A 9,077-nucleotide genomic window follows, 5' to 3' on the forward strand; every position below is an offset into this window, starting at 1 on the left:
GGCTACCTCCAAACACAATGCTCTATTTCAACCCACATGCCTACTAACATCAATGCGGAAGTCACATTCACTTACGTGATTCTTGTCTTCAGTTCCTTGATGTTGGTTACACCCTGTGGCGAAAACTTTGCTTTTACATATCTCAAGAAGAAATCAATGGTGGTAATTCTGGAGACCAAGAAATGGTAATTATGTTGAGTTTTTCGTGATAAAGTACCATCTGTGAGTAAAATTTAGATCTATTTTTTAATTTATCGAGGAAAAAAAGATGCGGTAGCCCTGGTCTCGATAAGATGTTCACCTAAAGTACCAAAGACTTCAGAGTTGTAGCGAGTTTGATGCCAGGTTCGTCCTTGTCAAAAACTTTCCTGACAACAGAAACGGCGATATGACCACAGAAAAAGATCGCTATCTCAGTGTCCCACATCGAGGGGTTAGCACACCAACCTCTCGGTGAGCATAAAAAAAGGATGCCGTTCAGAATCGGCAATAAATTGTAAGTCCCGGTCTACTTAGCTCTCGTGTGCAGAAAATGACCGTGGTGCGACAAAAATGATCAATGATCAAATGATCGCAGAATAAAAAAAAAACGAGCTCTAGACAATTATTTTAGTACGAACCGCACCTTTCTATGTCAATTGGTTGATTTTTTAATTATTTTTAAAATGTGTCCATGACACATTGACTTCTCGCCCACCCTGTATTTCTAGAACGTTAGTTAAACAATTAAAAAAAATCACTGCATTTTTTCGGCATCTTTACTTTCATTTTATATACTAATCGAGGAATTTCTAACTTTCTCGGCTACATCTTGACCGAGATTAGCCTCTCAAATATCCAGCAGTATCTAGAATCGCCCAGATATATCACGATTGGTAATCATTACTCTAATCAAACAAGAACGGAAGTGAATTTTTTTCGCCAAGGCGGAAAAAATTTAAAGGGCGGAAGTTTCAGGTGGTAGCAAAGAGATCATCGTTAAAAAAAAGTTGAGGCTTTTTAGTCCTTTCTTGTCCTAGTTACGGCCTATCAAACCGCCCAGTTACGTTACGTCCAATAAGTAAAGGAATAAAATATCTTCTATTAAACTTGATGCATTTATATTTTTAGTTCTTATGACAGCTGCGTCGACGATGCTACAAAGCGAGCGTATATTTTTGAGTACGGTTTTTAATATTTTTGTATTACCAACACTCAATGAAACAGAATTTTACGCTCGTGTTACGCTGTCACTGAAAATTCCTGATACGCACACTATGGCAAACTCTTACGGTTTCAAGAACATCCGTTCACAAAGAATGATTTATAACTTCAGAGGGAAAAGAGGCGCGCATAACAATAGGATGGACTTCTGGACAATTGCGCCAAGTATCCTTCAAGATTTATTTTTTGACCTTGCAAGATTTTAAAGCATACAAATAGGAACAAAAATATCATTTGGGATTATTTTTCGGTGTTTGAAACAATACGCAATTCTCATAGCATGGGCTGAATGCTTTAGTAAAGACGGATATTCTGTTCTCTTTGAGAATCATCATTGCGTTTACTTAGATTCTCTTACATATAATACCGCAATACCGGTTTTATGTCGATTATGCAATTAATACAGCAGCAAGTAAGTTTCACTCATTTCAATCAATTGCATTTTATGTGTATAGGCTGTCATAAATTGTTTGTACAGCAGATATCTTTGCAACTGTTAACTTAAGAAACATACTCTCAATAACGTCAAGTTTTCGAATGTGTGACGTGCAGTTTACTTAAAATCAAATCTTTTTAAGGTGAAAATACATACATAGAAAATGTAGAAATTAACATTTCATAGTTACCTGTGAGTTAAAAGTTCCAATTAGTGAAATGTATATCCCGCTGTAAAAAGTCATTTGCAAAAAATTTTCTATTTTTAAATGCAACATTTATCGAGAGAGATCAAGTGTATAAAATCACTGTTTTGGCAATTTATCACTGTGGTGGCAAGTTCTTGACACAAAAGTTGCCATTTTAAGGACTGTACACAAATAAAATGAGCTCAACCATTTTATTTTATTTTTGTTCATAATGAATAACAATTACATTTCTTGACCATAAGTATTCTTTATGGGCATTATATATACATTATAAAATATTATACATTGTTTGTAATTGCATTTTTAATTGGGTTGCTGTATTTTTGAAATATATGAAATCCATGTTATGGGCATTTTTTTATCAGCCACCTCTCGTTGGGCATTATTATTTCGCCTATTGCGTTATTTGTATTTGACAATTACAGAATTTTTATAACTTTGAATTTAATTTTTCACAATTTGTGAATCACACCCTCGATAATTTCTCAAATGCAAATGGCGATAATTGCTCAAAAATTTAAATATCTCCGTCGATATTGCATTTAAAAATACGCACAGGTTCTTGCGAATTTAAATTCCGCTATTTGGAAGTTTGACTATATAGGGTCTACACAAAAAGGTAATTTTCTATTTTTTTATCTATGCGACCCCTTGGGAAATTTGAGACATTCGAAGCAAGTCCATTTGAATTTTTTTTTGTAATTGATAGTATGTTTCGGAAGTCAATGGTTAGATATATCCACTGTGCAAACAATTTGGGACAGCTTTCATAGGTTATAAATTGCGTGAGAATAGAAATTCAAATAATTGACCAAAATTGAAACACGATTCATAATTATATTAAATTTTGAAATATTGTAGTAAATTTTTTTAATGACAGCAAAAGTTTCAGTAGATCATTTATGTACAGTGAATTCCGTTTATAAGACTGTTATACGATTTTCATAATTTATACGACGTTTGGCTTCGGGCGCTATTCATTCCTATGCATTTTAATGTCGAAATATTTCATTTGACACTCAACCTCAAATACACGACGTTTTGATTTCGACTCAAACCCAAAATTTCGGTAAACATACAACTTCTGTCAACCGAATTTTTTTTTTTTGTGGGTGGCATGAACACGTCACAAATAATCGTTTATGAATATACTCGCCGAAAATGTCAAAATTTAGTGTGATTGCCAACAGTTGATATACATAAGTATTCAGCAAGCTGATGATTACTTTTAAGTGGGCACAAAAATGATTTGTTTTATTGTCTGAGAATTATGGAAATGCGATGAGCCAGTCCTAAACAAAATAATTTCAATGTTTCGAAAGATCTAATAAAAATGGAAATGAATCTATCAAAATAAAATCTATTGCTTGCGGAAATAATGGGATTTAAACTTTTCCTTTTCACCTATAAAAATTGTAAGGATCCTTAAGATTGAATAAACGTAATATTTTTATTACGATTTCTTTGAGAAATGTAGTTCAGTTTCACATTTTCCCACAAGTATTCTTTATATTTAGCTAATTTTTAAGCAGAATCCGAAAATGAAATTAAAACATTTAATTTGAGAATTTGAACGTGCTTACTTCAATTTAATATTTGGTTTCAGTTATGTATTTATTGCATTCATACGACGTTTTTAGTCTCTTGAACATCGTATAAACGGTGTTCCACTGCATCTCCACAAAGAAATGGAATGATACAAAATATTTAATTGGTTACCACTATGAAAATTTCATGAATATCAGTTCGCCTTAACGAGGAATCAAAGGAACCTGGCCCCATGGCAAAAAGGGGGCTCCTAATCATTGAATTTTTTTCCCGTTCTGAATGGGCCGGTATCACCCTACCGAAAAAACAACCACAAAAGCTAATCATACAAATATAATAAATATACAAGCAATATAAATATAACTAATATATATAATTTACTAATTAAACAACCGAACATGAATCTGGGGTTTGCAGAATGGCAGATGTTAAGCAAATCGGAAATCACATGCTAATTATAAAAATGACATTTGGTTTTTCCCCCCATCACCTAGATTTTCCACAAATCAGAAAACAGAGTGAGCCTATTTAATAACAGTATTGGGAAATATGATCGAATAAAGTACATTTTTATTGGAATTTAAAATTAATTGCTCAGTAAAATGATAAATATGAAATAAAATGTTATAGGTGCCGCTCGGTCAGTAACTCGCTCTATTCCACCCCGCACGTGCAATGATTACGCGCTTATTGTAAAATATGGGATGTATAAATATATAACCCAGAATTTTTTACATTTTTGGTAAATACGGTGCGAGAAAACGGCAGCGCAGCATAACCGACTTCGTTAAAAAGGCTTACTTTGGTATACAACTTACAGTAACCAGGGCAAAAACTGGGCCACTCATAGTCTGCTACACTAGTGTTAAACATTTATGGAAATTGATTCAAGGTAAAATAAACTCCCTTCCATCCATAACGCGTTCAAGTCAAGAATTTTTCTTCATTTGCATCTTTCAACATTCTGTTGCAAGTCAATTTATCAAGTATGTTTCGTTTCTGGAGTTACAATCTGATAATTATTTTGTTTATCGCCCGTATTCGTTGTGCTTGAAAACGTTTTTGCATTCCTTTTTTTAATTGCACACCATCTACAAAGTCTTAGTTGATCACTCGTAATTCCTTTGACTGCTTACACTCGAAACTCTTGTAATGAAGTGAAGCGTACGATATATAAACTACATTATTACTTTGAAAACGCGTGCGCCAAGAAGTAAAGAAATAATCATTTTTTCGAATGATAAAAAAAAAATGATAGAAATCTCTTCTATTTTTTTCCGAATAAAAAAAATTAGATGAAAATTATTCGAGGGAATGAACAGATTCTCTTTGTCGGCATTTTCTGCTTTGAAATTTTTCTTGTCCGTCTGATAAGTTTCCAGATGCTTCGTATAATTCTGCTTGTAAATTTTTTTTCACGTCCGTCGGTCTGTGATAAAGATTTTTTCATTTGTTTTTTCACTATTAATCAATCTTCTATTGATTGTATGTAGGAACTTGACTTTCCGATCATTTATGTCAACAGGATTTTCCCCGAATAAATTTTGCCATCACAAATTTTCATCTTCAAAACTCTTCCTATTTAGGGTCAAACCGTGACCTCTTCGAAAGTAATGTCACTCACGTAGGATCACGGTCAAACTCGGTTGTAACAACACTTCGACTATAACGTCAATAATTGGCTGTCCTGGTTGATTTTCATTGAGAATAATGTAATGAACCTTGCTTATAACGTCAATTAAAACGCAACGACCTCGGATATAAGGACACATTTTTCGTCGCTTTTGCTTCCGTTTTTATGATGTTTCTCTGAGAAATCCCTAGAACTTGTGCTCTTGCCATTCAGGCAAATGATAGTCTGTTGTTCTGTTGAAAGCTACATTGAAAAAAAAATAATAATTCATTGCATGCATGACGCTCTGATATAATCCGCGTGGTGTACATTCCTGTATTTTTCCGTGATTTTGTGTCATGTGTGCTGAATTCTGTGAAATTGTGAAATACCTCTGCAGACTTGTAAATGAAACCACTGCAGGTGAATTTTGTTTCTCGCCAATGGTTATAAGCAATATTTGATAATTTCGATATTAATTAGCAACAATTTTTACGAGAATGGCTATATCCCTTATTTATGATCCCAATGTCCCGCATTTCTTGCGATTAGATATTGTCACCGTAATCATAACGTAATAAAAACTTATAGCCACTGGAAACCCGGGCCAACACCATCTATAGCAGAAGGCCTCTGCGCGAGACTCGTTACGTCACTGAAGGTCATCACACCCATAGCTATTCGATATAGCAGACCGATGCATAGTACCCTTCGTTACCTTTTGCACATCTTTACCCTTTTTTGCAGTGCATCCAATGGTTATAGGTGAGATGACCTTCTTCAGTAACATCATGAACTTCGCGTGGATGCCTACTGCTATAGATGGTGTTGCCAAGGCCGACTGATCATCTGCCATCAATGTGCAGTGTCTTGTCGGTATTATCACTAGAGCCCGGATTATATGCAATTGCATATTTTAGCATTTTTGATAATTAATGCGTATAAATGCATAAAATCACCGAAATTTTAGAGTAAGTGCATATTTTTAGCATTTTTTCTATTGATGGCATTGTATTCTAATGTTTGCAAGACTATTTTTATCTTTCCATTCTTAAAATTTAATCAAATTTATTAATTTTTTTTGAAAAAAATATTTTGCCAATTGAGCGTTGTTCATTTTAGGGTATGTATTTAGGAATTTTTAACTGCATATTTTTGCACTTCTCTCTAAATACACGTGTTCTTCATTTTTTTTCAGCGAATTTTTTAGTTTTACTGAAAATTTTTCTTTTCTCTTAGGGCATACTTCTCTCAGTGCTTTCAATATTTACATATTTTTTCCATTTTTGTGTGCATATTGCTCTTTTGCGCATGTCTATAATTTTTAGGGTAACTTCGGTATTTTTAAATGCATATTTTTCATTAAAATATTGCATTGAAATTATTTTTTTTTAATTCTTCTCACACATATAGGACGTACATTATACATATACAGTATTTTCCAATATACATGTAATATACAGGGGATAACTATCAATCGCCCAATAATTACACTCTTCTTGGAAATGAACTGAGATATTCAGTCCCGATAGAAGCCAAGCTCGGACATCTTATTGCACGATTGGCACTTTTTCGTCTCAATGTAGTGACTTTTTCCTCTCTCCTCCTAGCTTGACGAGGTGACTGATGGGAACAGTAAAATAATAGCAGCGATTCAGTCAGAAACTTGTAACCAAACTAGTTATATTTTATTAATTCGCATATTCAATATAAAAAAAAAACTTAGTGATTTCGGATTTTTTATTTTTTCTGTTGATCGAGTCACATTTCCATACCAAATTCCTCATGTTACAATGAAGGTTTTTAATTTCCTTGTGACTGCAATTGATCTTTGTCGCGCTGAAATGTTAATAAATTTACTTGAAGTGACGTCACCAATTTTTAAAGTGTTATAACGCATGAGTTATAGGTCAAATCGAAAAAACTGAAAAAAAACACTTTTCCGTATTTTTCACGAAGAATCACGTGTGTAATTATATTAGGCTGTCGATATAGTTACCACCCTATATTCATCCTATGTGAAGATGTTCTATATAAGACATTTTTTTCTTTCATACATGTTTCGGTATTTTTATTGCATATTCTCACACAATTTTCATGAATTTTTTTTTTCGGTACTTTCACATGCATATTTTTTTTTCTTTTTTTCGCATATTTTTCACTTTTTGTGCCATACTTCGGCATTATATTAGATGGATTTGTTTTCATTTTTCGCACATATTTTTGATTTCAGGGCATATTATATAAGATTTTTCTTTATTGATTGCGCGTAATTTATCTTATCATCTTAATGCATACTTCAGCGCGCACTTCTGGTGCATATTTTTCTAATTTTTAGAGCATATTTTGCCATTTTTTAGCGCATATAATCCGGGACATATAATTGTCATCTCTAATTATCCCTATAGCGAATAGCTGTTCTTTATGCCGTTCTTTTTTTAACGATATTAGACGTTACTTTGACGTCACTTCGAACAGAAAACTAATTTTTCTACCCTCGATGAGTCCGCTAGGGTATGTAGTCACTTTACACCTGATTATATTTTTTGTCAAAAAAAAGCCTTAAAAACGTCAACCTCTATAATTACGACGAAATGTCTTGAAATTTTTGATATTGTTATAACTGAGTTTTTTCGGTGTTTAATTTCAGACCAGAGTACGTCACGATTAAGAAAAAATGTTCTTCAGTGATTTTTCTAGGCCTTGTTTTCGTCTTTTTCATGGATTAATTTACCTCAGTTTTCTGAAAATGGACAACAATGCTCACCTACACAGAACCAATGACGTAACTAGTTCATTGAAAAGTGATAGAAACTTATAACGTTCCCACTTACAACGTTTTCCCCGCTTAGTACGACTTATTTTCGTGGTCCCAGCTCTAACAAATTCTGATTAAAATTTCCCGTTTAAAAAAGCGTTTTCTCACTTAAAATGTTTTTCCATGACGATATTTTGAAAAACATTATAAGCGTGATCCACTGTATATAAAAATTTCCAGCATATTTATATCGTACCTGTGTGTGTGTGTGAATTATTTTTGAACACTCCTGTGATGCTCCCGGTAGACGTCTGGTAGACTGGCCACTAAAACCGGCTTTCGATTAGATGCGTAAGGAAAAGATGCCCAGGAAAAAATAACCATGTAATAAGCAGAACTTGCAAGATTAATAAAAGTTTTGCACAGACGATTTTGAACAGTCTTCTTGACGAGATACCAAACTAATGCAGAACGTGTATTTACCTCAAGAATAAAAACGTCCTACAGAAATTGGAAGATCTGTCACCGTTCACGGGAAAAGTTGCACTTTCTGTGTAGAATCTCATTATACTCGGAACGTCTATAGCAATGGTGTTACCTACTTTTTATACTTCAAGTACCCCTGGAAATGCGTAGGTGGCTTAATTAAATCCTATATAGATTTGTGTAGAAGGCTTGAATGGTCCCTAGATATACACAGATAGCTTGTGTACTTCTAGATATACACAGATAGCTTGTGTACTTCTAGATATACACAGATAGCTTTTGTACTTCTAGATATACACAGATAGCTTGTGTACTTCTAAATATACACAGATAGCTTTTCTACCTCCAGATATGTACAGAATGCTTTCTATCTCTAGATGTGCGCGGAAAATGCTTGTATACTCATTGAAATACGAAACCCTGTAAAATGCACAGGAGGCTTGCGGAAACCCTAAAAATGTGTGGAAGGCTTGCGTACTTAGAAATTGTGTTGAAAGATCAGTGGTTAAAGTGTACATCGCGGCGTGCTGCCGATATTGAATTTTTCTGTGTGATGCTTTGAAGGGTTTTTTAGACTCTTCTGGGGAGTCCCGGATGAACGTTGACTAGGCAATGGATCCGCTATAACAAAAGTTTGAGACACATTGCCCCACATATACACAGATAGTTTGCGCCCCCCTTGAAATGCTAAGAAAGACGTTCATACTTCTTGAAATGTTTAGAAGGCGTGCATAGTTCTTGAAATGCGCAAGTGGCATGCGTATCCTCCAAGCATATTATGTCACGACTAATGTTTAATTCTTCGTGTTCCTTTATTTGTTTTTAC

The sequence above is a fragment of the Pholcus phalangioides genome, unplaced genomic scaffold (genome assembly GCF_987345545.1).
Source record: "Pholcus phalangioides strain wild (caught in Gottingen) unplaced genomic scaffold, Ppha-v1.0 ptg000007l_1, whole genome shotgun sequence".
NCBI lineage: Eukaryota > Metazoa > Arthropoda > Arachnida > Araneae > Pholcidae > Pholcus > Pholcus phalangioides.